Source organism: Muntiacus reevesi, chromosome 22, assembly GCF_963930625.1.
Source record: "Muntiacus reevesi chromosome 22, mMunRee1.1, whole genome shotgun sequence".
NCBI lineage: Eukaryota > Metazoa > Chordata > Mammalia > Artiodactyla > Cervidae > Muntiacus > Muntiacus reevesi.
In genome coordinates, this window is record NC_089270.1 from 7,028,915 (window position 1) to 7,043,999 (window position 15,085).

Here is a 15,085-nt window from a genome sequence, read left to right on the forward strand (position 1 = left end):
AAAATCCCATGGACTGAGGAGCCTGGTGGGCTGCAGTCCATGGGGTCGCAAAGAGTCAGACATAACTGAGCGACTTCACTTCACTTCTTTACCAGCGAGCCACCAAGGTCTGGGTGTTGGGCAAGGCAAAGACTGACATATTCACTTTCATGCTCAGCTGAATAAACCCATCTGGTGCCAGGCATTGTTCTGCGCAATTTCTCTTTGATATGCAATGTCCTGAATGAAAGCAGTGGGTTCTCTAGAAATGACTGTTAAAATTAATGTGCTCTTCCCCTAAAACCTATAGACATCATGAGGTACAATGTAAGACATTTGGAGACTGGCCCTCAAATGGAGTAAGGAGATTTGCTGAGGTTCTGCAGCCAGTGTAGAAAAAGCTCAACGAGAGGCTTTGGTCTGAATCCCAGATGGGCCACTTGCGGGCTTTGTAGCCTTGGGAACAGGACTCCACCTCTCGGTGCCTCAATTTGCACAAGCATGATTTGTGGTTAATATTAGCACCTCCCTCGTGGGGAGGCTCTGAGGATTAAATGAGATAACGAGCAGAACTGACGTTATTGTTAGAGCTTCAATTCCTGCCGAGGCTTCTGGCTGGAAGCACACGTAATGTATCGGTACTTACCTGACTTCTTACAAAACTACGCCACTCCACAAAATCAAATCAAAGCAGTCATCTGACAGTCAGTAGGAGCCAATTTCTCACAACAACCTTGCATATAAAAGGGTCTGCTCATAGCCAGGACCAGCCAGGAGAGCTGCTCTTCCTTTTCCTAAAGGACCTTGGTGTGGTAGAAGCATCCTGGTGTGTAGGGAGCAGCCTTGCCCACTGAAAGAATACACCATCACTGTTTCTCCTGCATGGGCTGGACCTGCTGCTTCTTCCAAGCCTGGTTTTCCCTGAGGGTGTCATATGTCTCCCTACACCAGACCACGGCTGCCTTGGGAACAACGTGCCAAACATTGAACAAAGGCTCTGTTTAGGTCCTGGCCCCGGAGGGCTGAACTGAGGGTCATGTTCCATCTGGGGTCTCCAGGTTGCATACCTGCTCACTTTAGCACCTAATTTTGGAGACTACAGAATACAAACCTCTCCCCACGCCACCCCTAGCCACACACACACCAGCTCTCTTCTGGAACTTCTCTCCCTCTGGCCTAGCGTACTGGATCTTCCTGTGGGTTGAAGGACGTGCTTTGTTAGCGGTGCCTGATTGGAAGCACATTTCCAAACTATGTGAGTGCATCTCAGTGATCACTGCTCACCTCACCCCATGGAGGACAGGGGTTTCCATTTTTTTTTTTTTTAGGGGGTTTCCATTTTATCAGTAGAAAGCTATGCCCTGACTTTCCAGGTGGCTCAGTGGTAGTTCTGCCAATGCAGGAGACACGGGTTCGATCTCTGGGTGGAGAAGGTATCCTGGAGAAGGAAATGGCAATCCACTCCAGTATTCTTGCCTGGGAAATCCCGTGGATAAAGGAGCCTGGTGGGCTACAGTCCGTGGGTTCACAAAAGAGTCAGACATGACTTAATGACTCAACAGCAAGGCCCTGACTTCGAACTGGAACAGTCACTGAAGAATATCTTATGGATCTCCTTTCTGATGTTTCAGAGTGCCCGACAATGTTACTGCCAAGTGGTGACTGGTCTCTGCCTCAGCTCTCCTCCATATATTTTATAATTTCAAATCATCTCGTTTTGGTTGAAAGTTCTTTGCACCTGGGGGTCACATCACTTTCTTAGACTAGTCCTTTTACATCTGAACTGGAGTATTTGTATGCAAAGAGCATTTTGGCAGGCTGACAACATTTTATTTGACCCTAAGATTGAGAGTAATAAGTTTTGGGGGAGTATTCTTTTCATTTTCTGTTTGGCCCTGCAGATCCACTTTTTAAAAATTAATTTTTATTGGAGTGTGTTTGCTTTTACAATGCCGTGTTTGTTCCTGTTTTTCAGCAAAGTGACTCAGTCTTTCGTATACATATATTCCCTCTTTGTGGATTTCCTTCCCATTTAGGTCTCTGCAGAGCACTGAGTAAGGTTCCCTGATCTATATAGTAGGCTCTCAGTGGTTATCTGTTTCATCAGATTCACTTTCAGCCCTCCTCTGCCCTGCTTTGGGACTCAAGAGGCTGGCTATTATGGACTTCATCAGTGGGCACAATTGCCCTCTGATGTCTTGTTGATTTTTAATGAGGCCAGGGTGTGTCTTATCCCAGTTTCCTCACAAAGCAGAATGAGGTTTATGTGTTGGTAGTTTGGTTTGGAAGTGGAGTGAAGACTTAGGGAGAATAAAATAAGAGAGACGGAGAAGTGAATATAAGGGCCTCAGTGGGGTCTGCTGCGCTGAACAACTCACCTGTGCTCCTGGTGGCTCAGTGATCCTGAGAAGAAGACAGAATGTGCCTCAGCGTTTTCTAGCAGAAGGCTGCTGGGGAGAAGTAAGTAACCATTGTCTCCAGCCTTCATTCCCTGAAGTTCGCCCCATGGGCTGTTAATTGCCCCCATATTTCTATGTTTCTCATGGATGGGTGTTGAACAGGCTGTCACAGACATCAGAGAAGATCTGGGGCAAAGAACAAAGGCAGAGTGGTGTGTACGTGAGTGGAGGCACCATCTGCCGGAAGCAAGTCGAAACCTGAATGGAATTGATCACCAGAGCTGCGGCTGGGATTCCAGGTGAGGGCAAGTGTGCGTGAGCTGGTGAACCAAAGGTTTCCTATGTTGTGTATTTATTCCCCCTGGTTCCCTCTTTGCTTGTTTCACTCTTTCTAAAGTTATAGTTTCTATTGGGTGGCTCCCCCCAAATTGAGATCTAAGCCAATATCTCCAACTCTGAAAGCGCTATAGAGTAAGAGACACCAATATAAAAAACCTGGTTCTGATCGGGGGAAATTCAGTGCCCCGGGGGGCATCAACTGGAAAACCACCAGACCCAGAAGGTATCATCAGTGAGGGGGAGACATAAGAAACACCTATTCAAGATGAATCCACAAACAGAAATGACAAAGCCTGTACTCGAAACAATTATCACAAAAGATTGTCTGCAAACTCAATGGACAGGGACTTTATCGTTGAGAAACTGTAGTTATTAGGATCATCTTCTCAGAAAGCATTTAAACAATATGAATTAAATCCTCAAAACAATAAAGGAAGACATCACATCCTTAAAGGAAAAAAAAAAAACAAGAAATTATGAAACAGAAAGAGGCAGGTCTGAACCAAGAACAACAGGAATTTGAAGGGGGGATGTCTTTTTTAAATGAACGTTTTAAAAAGAAGAATTCTAGAGTCTATATAGAATGATTGCAAAGATAGTTCCCCTTATACCCTACATCCAAGTTCCTTTATTATTACCATCTTATGATCATGGTACACGTGTCACCATTAATGAATCAACTTAATACATGAAGTCAAGTTCATAATTTACTTATATGTCCTCAGTTTTTCCCTAATGTCCTTTTTTTTTTTTTTTTTTTCAGTTCCAGAATCCGATCCAGGATATCACATGACTGTATTAGTCATGCTTCCTTGGTTGCCTCTGTTAGGCAGCTCAGTGAGGCTATGCGCTTACTCAGATGATACGTAAAAGGCAGAGAAACAGCAGAGCGGTTCTGTTGGCTCCTGGGGCACTGAAACGGTGCGAATGTAAGTGGCGCTCTGAGCCAGCTGGGCCCAGAAGGAGGTGCTACTTTCCTCAAGCCAAGAGCCAAGAGCCATGCAAGGGAGCCTCAGGTGTTGTGGCTTGTTTTTAACATTTTTGAAATAGATCTGACTAGTATCAGCCAAACATATACCAAGAAGGACCATCTCCTGGGCCGTTAAACCAAAATGGCAACCCACTCCAGTAGTCTTGTCTGGAAAATTCCATGGACGGAGGAGCCTGGTAGGTTACAGATCATGAGGTTGCAAAGAGCCGGACACGACTGCACGACTTCACTTTCTTTCTTTCTACCAAATTGAGAAGAACTAAAATATACAGGATGTGTTCTTGAGCTTCCACTGAAATCAACAGCAGAATGTTTGTAGCATCTTTTTTTGTAATAGCCCCAAACTGGAAACAATACAGATACATCCCTTAGTGGGTGACTAACCTGTTGCGCATCCGTATTATATAACACCGTGCATGTGTGCTCAGTTGTGTCCGACCCTTTTGTGACCCCATGGACTGTAGCCCGCCAAGCTCCTCTGTCCATGGGATTTTCCAGGCAAGCATACTGGAGTGGGTTGCTATTCCCTTCTATGGGGGAATCTTCCTGACCCAGGGATTGAACCACATCTCTTATATCTCACGAATTGGCAGGCATGTTCTTTACCTCTGGCACCACCTGGGAAGCCCAGAGGTACCATATGTTCCAGCAATTCCACTGCTGGGAATATATCTAAAATACAGAAACACTAATCCAAACAGATGACAAACCTAGATGGCACATTAAAAAGCATAGACATCACTTCCATTGGAAGGACTGATGCTGAAGCTGAAGCTCCAATACTTTGGCCACCTGATGCGAAGAGCTGACTCATTGGAAAAGACCCTGATGCTGGGAAAGATTGAGGGCAGTTGGAGAAAGGGGTGACAGAGGATAAGTTGGTTGGATGACTCAATGGACATGAGTTTGAGCAGACTCCAGGAGATAGTGAAGGACAGGGAATCCTGGCATACTGCAGTCCACGGGGTCCCAAAGAGTCAGACACAATTTAGCGAGTGAACTGCAGTAATCCAAAAGATGCGTGCACTGCTATGTTCACAGTAGTGTTATTTATAATTGTGAAGATATAAAAAGCAAACTAAATGTCCATCAACAGGTGAATGGATAAAGAAGATGTGGTGTCTATATACCATTATATATATACATATATATAATGGAATATTGTTCAACTTTAAAAAAGAATGAAATTCTGCCACTTGCAACAACGTGTATGAACCTAGAGGGTATACTGCCTAGTGGAATGAGTCAGATAGAGAAAAAATATTCTATGTTATCACTTATATGTGGAACCTAAAAAATAGAATAAATGGACGAATGTAACAAAACGGAAATTCACACATATAGAGGACAAGCTAATGGTTCCCACTGGGGAGAGAGAACAGACCGGGGCAAGAAAGGGGTAGGAGATAAGTGGTTGGATACCACGATGGATGAAACAAATAAGCAACAAGGATATATTGTCCAGCACAGGGAAATACAGCCATTATTTTGTAATAAACTAAAGTGGAGTATAATCCATGGAAATACGAAATCATCATATTGTAAGACTGAAACTAATATAGTATTGTAAGGCAACTGCACTTCAATGAAAAGAGTCTTACTGCGTCACCGCCTTAGCAGAAGGATCTCTAGCCTTTTCTAGCTGTGTGATATTGCACAAGTTACTGAACCTTTCTGTTTGTTGGTCTCTTCATCTATCAATGGGATTTATTTTCATTGTAAATATGAAGTGCTTACCATAGTCCCTGTCATAGAGCAAGCACTTCAGTAAACACCGTCTCATTTACATCATCATCATCAAGTTTGTAGGCAACCTTGAATGGGACATACTCGAGAGGAAGGAAGGTGGAAGAAGGGGCTTCCAGTGGAGTTTGTGGCCTGAGGACTTGGGACAAAATAAGACTGGGACGAGAAGCAGGACTGGGAGAAAATCACAGCAATGCCTGGGGCCCAGCAGAGGTAGGAGCACGGGCCAGAAGATATGGATGGGAAACTTTGTCTTTGCATTTCTATTCAGCAGGGACTGATTTTGGATCCCAAATTCAGACCTTTGAATGGTGTTCCCTTTTCTTCTGCAGTGTATTTGAACAGAAACTTGCCCGTTCTGCATTTTCTTTGTTCAATGCAGTTCACTCACTAAATGTTAAGTGAGTACCTATTATGTACACGGCATTGTTCAGCGTATATTGTCCCACTGTCTCGTAATTTGGAACTTTTGGACATTTCCATTCCAATGTTCACCCTCAACAAATGATGTTATTTGTGATAAGGAATTTGAAGGCTATGGTGTGGAAGTAAATGCTGGTATAAAGAGTGTGGCTTTGAACAGGTGCTTAAAACTTCTAAATATCAGCTTCCTCATCTGTAAAATGGGCAAAAGTATTGTCTATCCTAAAGGGTTGGTGTGAGGGTTAATTTGGCTAATCCTACAAAATTTGTATGTTTTCTGAAACATGTGTGTGTATTAGTCACTCAGTCGTGTCCCACACTTTGTGACCCCGTGAACCTTAGCTCTGCAGGCTCCTCTGTCCATGGGATTCTCCAGGCAAGAATACTGGAGTGGGTAACCATCCCCTTCTCTAGGGGACCTTCCCGAGCTAGGGATTGAACCCGGGTCTCCTACGTTGCTGGTGGATTCTTTACCATCTGAGCCATCAGGGAAGCCCTAAAGGGTTGGTGTGAGGGTTAATTTGGCTAATCCTATAAAGTTGACATGGTTTCTGAGATATATATACCCCTATTAAATGTTGCCCTTTCTATAACTAAGAAATCCTAACCTGGACCAAAACCTTGGAGTCAGCCTTGCACACACGCCCGTGGTCACTGAACATCTCCTGCTTTTTCTTCTGTTCTCATGTGCTCAGGTCTCAGGTTTGGATTCAGGATCATTTCCATGTCAGCTAAACACTTGTGATCTCAGGCGATTTGTATCTCTGAGGCTGTTTTCTCATCTTGTGGAAAATGTTAATACGGTGCATCCCTTAGAAGCATGATCCCTGGCATCAGATGTACCTGTGCTTAAGACCCTACACCTTCATTTATTAGCTGTGTCACCTTGAGTAGGGAGCTTGAGCTCTCTGTGCCTCAGTGTTATCATTTGCAAAGTGGGAATAACAGTACTTACATCATGGGGTTATAATGGGAAAGCAGGATGTAGCGTATATCAAGCCTTGTGCGTAATAGGCATTCAACAGTCCCCCTTTTCCGTATTCTTTATTTATTTTAGAGAAGTTATAAGCAAGTGTCTTATTTATTTAATTTTATTTTCTGGCTATGCCACGGGGCATGTGGGATCTTAGTTCCCTGACCAGGGATCGAACCTATGCTGCCTGCAATGGAAGTGTGGAGTCCTGATAATGCCTGGGACCACCAGGGAAGTCTGGCCCCTCTTCTTTCTTATGCAGAATGTCTAGAACAGTGGCTGGGACTCAGTGAAGGGTGGTAGCTGTTATTACTGCATTTCTTGTTCTTAAGATCAATATACTTAGAAGTGATACACGCTATAAAAAATCTGTAAATGATTATGGAGAAGGATTCACTCATGATACATTCCCAGGTTACATGAGGTCTGCCTTCCCCCAACTATCTGAGAGCCTGGAGGAAAACATCGATTATTTGTTATTTGTTTCAGCATATAGTGTCCAGGAAAGCATGAAATGAAATCCATTGCAAAAAGTGTGGAGGGAAGAACTATAAAACACAAGGGATAACTCTAATGCTTCCGATCACTCCAGCTGCGCCCCCTCTCTCCTCCCACTTACACACGCCCAAACAAATTAGAAAAAGCATGAATCTTGCCCACAGCAGTTCCCTGTAGGGAACTTTTACCGAGAGAGTTAGATGATTTGAGTTGAACAATGCCAACATATACACAATTTTCACCACAACAGTGATTGTGCAAAGTGACATTTGGTGAATTGTGGTGAGGTAAGTCTATATCTACCCACTGATGCCCCAAACTCATGAAACAGGATGCTAAGCCCAATTAAATAGAAGCAGATCTAATCCCTATCTTCAGGTAAAATCCAGAGGACTATTCGCTTAGAAAACAAAGGGAGCGTCTTGAAAGGATTTCAGGTGGATTACATTCCATTCTGCAACAATGTTACATTCTTGGTGAACCTCCTGTCATGATAGAAATTATTATTCCTATGTGGAGGGGAAGTAATATACTAAAGTGTTTCACATGTGCAATGGTGGCCTGGTTTACTTGCTAAGCCATGTCCAACTGTTGTGACCCCGTGGACTGTAGCCCGCCAGGCTCCTCTGTCCCTAGGAATTTTCCAGGCCAGAATACTGGAGTGGGTAGCCATTTCCTTCCCCAGGGGATCTTCCTGACCCAGGTATTGAACCCACATTTCCTGCATTACAGGCAGTCTCCTATATTGCAGGTTGATTCTTTACCAACTGAGCCACCGGGGAAGCCTCAGATGTACAGTAATAAAGTCTTTTTTAGGAATTTTAATAATATTATTTGTCTAGCTAAGAGATATATAGCTATAAAACTTAAACATGACTTGAACACATCTGACACTTGATTCCACACAGTTTTTAATTAAAAAAAAAATTGTCTTTTCTATCACCACCACTTGTTATGCATCCACACCACCTGTATTTATTCCCTTAACAATTGTGGATAAAAATTTCTACTACATGCCAGGCACCCTTCCAAATGTTGGGCCTGTGAGAGTGACCGAGGTAGGCAAGGGTGCTGACTTTGGAAGCGTGGAAACAATCAGGTCAACACAACGCTTATGGATTCCCACTAGGTTACCCAGGAACTAGAGAAGACTCTGGGATGAAGGTGAAAAGGAGGGACCCACTGCAGGAGGGGTGAGCAAACGAGGCCTTGTGGAAGCTGAAGGCTACAGCCTGAGAAGAGACATGGGGAAGACCGTGGCAGGCAGAGGAAAGAAGTGACGAGAAGGACCTGAGTCAGAAAGAGCTTGTCGTGGCTTTGGGAAGCGAAGGGGCACCCAAGACGACGGGACCGCACATGGAACAGTATGCTTTAACCCCGATGCACTCCTGATCCCCTTGCTATATCACACCCTGTCTATTTCAGATTATGAAGTCACGCTGGAGGGACATGCCCGCCCCACTTTCTTTCTATGTATTTATTCAAGTGTATTTTTGGCCGCCCTGGGTCTTCGTCACTGCATGGGCTTTCTCTAGTTGTGGCGAGCGTGGGTTCCTCTCCGGTGCTTGCGTGAGTTTCTCACTGCAGCGGCTTCTCTTGTTGCGGAGCATGGGCTGCAGGCACGTGGGCCTCAGTGGTCGCAGCCGTGGACTCAGCAGTCACGGCTCACAAGCTCCAGAGCACAGGCTCAACAGTTGTGTACATGGCCTTAGCTGCTTCGAGGCGTGGTCTATCCAGACCAGGGATGGAGCCCATGTGCTCTGCCTTGGCCGGTGGAGTCTTCCCCACTGAGCCACAGAGGAAGTCCCCTGGACCCCTTTCGGATGTCCCTCTTCTCCTGTTCTCTGGCACTGAAGCGCCTGGCTCAGGTCTTCAGACTCTGGCTTGCAGATGGCAGACTGGGGCTTATGTCAGCCTCCATAATCACATGAGCCGATTTCCCAAATGGATCTCCATGTGAGCGAAGTCGCTTCAGTGGTGTCCAACTCTTTGCAACCCTGTGGATTGTAGACCATCCGTCTCCTCTGTCCATGGGATTCTCCAGGCAAGAATACTGGAGAGGGTTGCCATGCCCTTTTCCACCTCTTATATATCTATACATATGCTATTGGTTCTGCCTCTGGAAAACTGACTACTAGTCAAAGCTATGGTTTTTCCAGTAGTCATGTATGGATATGACAGTTGGACTATAAAGAAAGCTGAGTGCCGAAGAATTGATGCTTTTGAACTGTGGTGTTGGAGAAGATTGTGGAGAGTCCCTTGGACTGCAAGGAGATCCAACCAGTCCACCTTAAAGGAAATCAGTCCTGAATATTCATTGAAAGGACTGATGCTGAAGCTGAAACTCCAATACTTTGGCCACCTGATGCGAAGAGCTGACTCATTTGAAAAGACCCTGATGCTGGGAAAGATTGAGGGCAGGAGAAGAAGGGGATGATAGAGAATGAGATGGAGATAGAGAATGAGAATGAGATGGTTGGATGGCATCATTGACTCAATGGACATGGGTTTGAGTTGGTGATGGATAAGGATGCCTGGCATGCTGCAGTCCACGGGGTCGTAAAGAGTCGGACACGACTGAGTGACTGATCTAACTGACTGACAGTTGGATTGCTAACATTATCTAACTCAATTGATGGCATTCCTTACTTGGTAAGTACTGAGTTTAGAGATAATTGAATGAGCAGTAGGTGCAAGATTCAACTTCACTGTTCAGTAGGAAATACTTTTTAAACATACTTGAAGCATTATACAATGTTCAAAGGTATATTTTCTGAAATCTGAGGTGTTTGATTCCTTCTGGTTAAAATTTATTTTAGTCTAAGTCAGGAATTGTTTTATACATTAATGGAAGCCTAACTTGAAGTTTCAGTCACTGTTAAGTTGCAGTAATTGTTCTTGTTTAGTTGCTGCTGTGCTTAGTAACTTAGTTGTGTCCGACTCTCTGTGACTCCATGGACTGTGGCCCACGGGGCTCCTCTGTCAGGGGATTTTGCAGGCAAGAGTCCTGGAGTGGGTTGCCATTTCCTTCTCTAGGGGATCTTCCTGAGTGGAGAATTTCATTGACAGAGGAGCCTGGCGGGCTACAGGCCATAAGGTCACAAAGAGTCGGACACAACCAAAGTGACTTAGCACGCATACATGTAATAAGCAGATGAAAAGATGTCAATGTCATTAGTCATCAAGAATTAATGGCAAATGAATAGAAAGATACCAGTTCATATTCACTAAAATGATACAAAAAAAAATCAACAATATACCAAACTTTGGTGGGAACGTTGTTGTTGCTGTTTAGTAGCTCAGTCTTTTTGGACTCTTTATGATTCCATGGACTGCAGCATGCCAGGCATTCCTGTACCCCCCTATCTCCCAGAGCTTGCTCAAACTCATGTCCATCAAGTCGGTGATTCTATTTAACTGTTTCATCCTCTGTCATCCCCTTCTCCTCCTGCCTTCAATATTTCCCAGCATCAAGGTTTTTTCCAATGAGTCACCTCTCCCCATCAGGTGGCCAAAGTATTGGAACTTCAGCTTCAGCATCAGTCCTTCCAATGAAAATTCAGAGTTGATTTCCTTCCAGATTGAGGTTTGATCTCATTGCTGTCCAAGGGAATCTCCAGAATCTTACCCAGCACCAGTTTGAAAGCATCAATTCTTCAGCACTCAGCCTTCTTTATGGTCCAACTCTCACACCCGTACATGACAACTGGATAAACCATAGCTTTGACTATATGAACCTTTGTTGGCCAAGTGATGCCTCTGCTTTTTAATATGCTATGTTAGTCATAGTTCTTCCAAGGAGCAAGCGTATTTTAATTTCATGGCTGCAGTTACAATCTGCAGTGATTTTGCAGCCCCCCAAAATAGTCTGTCACTGTTTCCATTGTTTCCCCATCAATTTGCCATGAAGTGATGGGTCCAGATGCCATGATCTTAGTTTTTTGAACATTGAGTTTTAAGCTAGCCTTTTTCACTCTCCTCTTTCACCTTCATCAAGAGACTTTTTAGTTGCTCTTTCCTTTCTGCCATAAGGGTGGTATCATTGGCATATCTGACATTATTGATATTTCTCCTGGCAATAATCTCTGTTCTCGCCAGAAATGAGCAGAAACCATTCTGTCGTTTTTGAGATTGCATCCAATTATTGCATTTCAGACTGTTTTGTTGACTATGAGGGCTACTCCATTTCTTCTAAGGGATTTTTGCCCACAGCAATAGATATAATGGTCATCTGAATTAAATTCACCCATACCAGTCTATTTTAGTTCACTGATTCCTAAAATGTCCATGTTCACTCTTGCCATCTCCTCTTTGATCACTTCTAATTACCTTGATTCATGAACCTAACATTCCAGGTCCCTATGCAATATTGCTGTTTACAGCATCAGAATTTACCTCCATCAACAATCACACCCACAACTGGGCGTTGTTTTCACTCTGGCTCAGCCTCTTCATTCTTTCTGGAGTTATTTCTCCACTCTTATCCAGTAGTGTATTGGGTACCTACCGAACTGGGGAGTTCATCTTTCAATGTCATATCTTTTTACCTTTTCATACTGTTCATGGGGTTCTCAAGGCAAGAATGCTGAAGTGGCTTGCCATTCCCTTCTCCAGTGGGAACATACAGTAATTGAAACTCATGCATTGCTAGTGGAATGCAAAGTGGTAAGGCCACTTTGAAAAAGCATATGGCATATGGCAGCGCCTTACAAAACTTCATACATATATTTAATGTAATTCAGCAATTTCACTTTTATATATTCATCCAAGAGAAATGAAAACATCAGTTCAGTTCAGTTCAGTCACTCAGTCATGTCTGACTCTTTGCGACCCCATGGACCGTAGCATGCCAGGCCTCCCTGTCCATCACCAACTCCCAGAGTCCACCCAAACCCATGTCCATTGCATCGGTGATGCCATCCAACCATCTCATCCTCTTGTCATCCCCTTCTCCTCCTGTCCTCAATCTCTCCCAGCATCAGGGCCTTTTCCAATGAGTCAGCTCTTTGCATCAGGTGGCCAAAGTATTGGAGTTTCAGCTTCAACATCAGTCCTTCCAATGAACACCCAGGACTCATTTCCTTTAGGATTGACTGGTTGTATTTCCTTGCAGTCCAAGGGACTCTTAAGAGTCTTCTCCAACACCACAGTTCGAAAGCATCAATTCTCCAGTTCTCAGCTTTCTTTATAGTCCAACTCTCACATCTATACATGACCACTGGAAAAACCATAGCCTTGACTAGACAGACGTTTGTTGGCAATGTAATGTCTCTGCTTTTTACTATGCTGTCTAGGTTGGTCATAACTTTCCTTCCAAGGAGTAAGCATCTTTTAATTTCATGTCTGCAGTTACCATCTGCAGTGATTTTGGGGCCCAGAGAAATAAAGTCTGCAACTATTTCCACTGTTTCCACTTTTTCCCCATCTATTTGCCATGAAGTGATGGGACCAGATGCCATGATCTTAGTTTTCTGAATGTTGAGCTTTAAGTCAACTTTTTCCCTCTCCTCTTTCACTTTCATCAAGAGGTTCTTTAGTTCTTCTTCACCTTCTGCCATAAGGGTGGTGTCATCTGCATATCTGAGGTTATTGATATTTTTCCCAGCAGACTGATTCCAGCTTGTGCTTCATCCAGCCCAGTATTTCTCATTATGTACTCTGCATATAAGTTAAATAAGCAGGGTGACAATATACAGCCTTGACGTTCTCCTTTCCCTATTTGGAACCAGTCTGTGTTCCATGTCTAGTTCTAACTTTTGCTTCCTGACCTGCATACAGATTTCTCAAGAGGCAGGTCAGGTGGTTGGGTATTCCCATCTCTTTCATATATTCCCATAAAATGCGTGAACATTCCAGCCAAAAAATGGAAGACATCCAAAGGTCCATCAGCTGATGAGCAGGCAAACAAATTGTGTAGGATGGAATAGTAATTGGAAACAAGAGGAGGGTGGTATATTATTATGGACAACACAGGGATAAATCTCAGAAACAACTCTAAGTGAAAAGTGAAACATAAAATGCTATGTACTGCGTGATTTTGATTATATGAGATTTTAGCAAAACTATTGTCAGAGAAAGTAGAACTGTGGTTGCTGGAGGCTGGGGTGTGAGAAGAAGGACGTGTATCGTGTAATAGGCACAAGGAACATTGCAGAGAGAGGGAGCGGTTCTGCAGTTTGGTTGTCATGGTGATTGTGATTGTATAGTTGCCCAAATTCATCCAGCTGTATATTTAAATTGTGTGAACTTTATAAATACCAATGTGAAAAAGAGAAACAAAACAATACAAGCTAGTGCTTGCTGCAGAAATTAACATAAGTGGTGAAATAACATATGAAAAGGAGAAAATCCGGGTGATGACATAACAGAATACAGCAGGGCCGTCCTGGTGGTTAAGCTGTACTGGTCTACTTGCAGCCGCATCTGGCCGCATCATGGCTGGTGCGCGATCCTGTTTCTGGAAGGCAATGTATCTTGAATCATCCATCGTCTGGCGTTTGTGTGTGTGAACAGTTGCTCAGTCGTGTCTGTCTCTTTGCAAACCCATGGACTGTAGCCCACCAGGCTCCTCTGTCCATGGGATTATCCTGGCGGGAGTACTAGAGTAGGTTGTCTTTTTTTCCTCCAGGGGATCTTCCCAACCCAGGGATCAAAACTGCATCTCCTGTGTCTCCTACCTTGGCAGGCAGATTCTTTACCACTGAGTCAGCTGGGAAGCCTGTCATCTGGTAGGGAGGGTTAAAAACATTAACATGGTCAAGATTAATATTAAGTAAATTGGCACGGTGCATGCATTTTACTTAATAGAAGTTTCTGTTTGGCAGCTTACCTTGTATATAATTACATATTCCTTTAAAGGATGAGATAAAAAAAAGACATATACGAGAACAGTTCCTGTCTGGTCTTTGGGGCTATGTTGTGTGTGAAATTTCTCAAGTTCATCAGCGCTAAATGGGTTTCTCAATATGTTTACTGAGTGACTCATACTACTGGTTATAATCAAACATTTCACGTGATTGACAATAATAGAAATAAGAGGTCTAAAGGATATATTCAACCCTTGAAAATTAAAATTGTGGATAATTTTCTGTGGCAGGTACCTTTTTTTTTCCATTTATTTTTATTAGTTGGAGGCTAATTACTTTACAATATTGTAGTGGTTTTTGTCATACATTGACATGAATCAGCCATGGATTTACATGTGTTCCCCATCCCCATCCCCCCTCCCACCTCCCTCTCCACCCCATCCCTCTGGGTCTTCCCAGTGCACCAGGCCCGAGCACTTGTCTCATGCATCCAGCCTGGGCTGGTGATCTGTTTCACCCTAGATAATACACATGCTTCGATGTTGTTCTCTCAAAACATCCCATCCTCGCCTTCTCCCACAGAGTCCAAAATTCTGTTCTGTACTTCTGTGTAGATAATTTTCTGTGGCAGGTACCTTTGAATGAGCCAGACATGGTACCTGATGCTGGTTATAAAAGTGAGCAGACATGTTGCCCACAGTCTAGGGGTTGGCGCCCTGCCCTATTTAGCTTTTTATTTTATATTGGAGTATAGCTCACTGACAGTGTTGTGATAGTTTTAGGTGGACAGCAAAGGGACTCAGTCACACATGTCCCCTTTCTCCTGAACTCCTTCCCAGCCAGGCTGCCACATAACACTGAGCAAGGCTCCCTGTGCTACATAGCAGGACCTTGTTCGGTTATCCATTTTCAATCTAACAGTGGTACACGC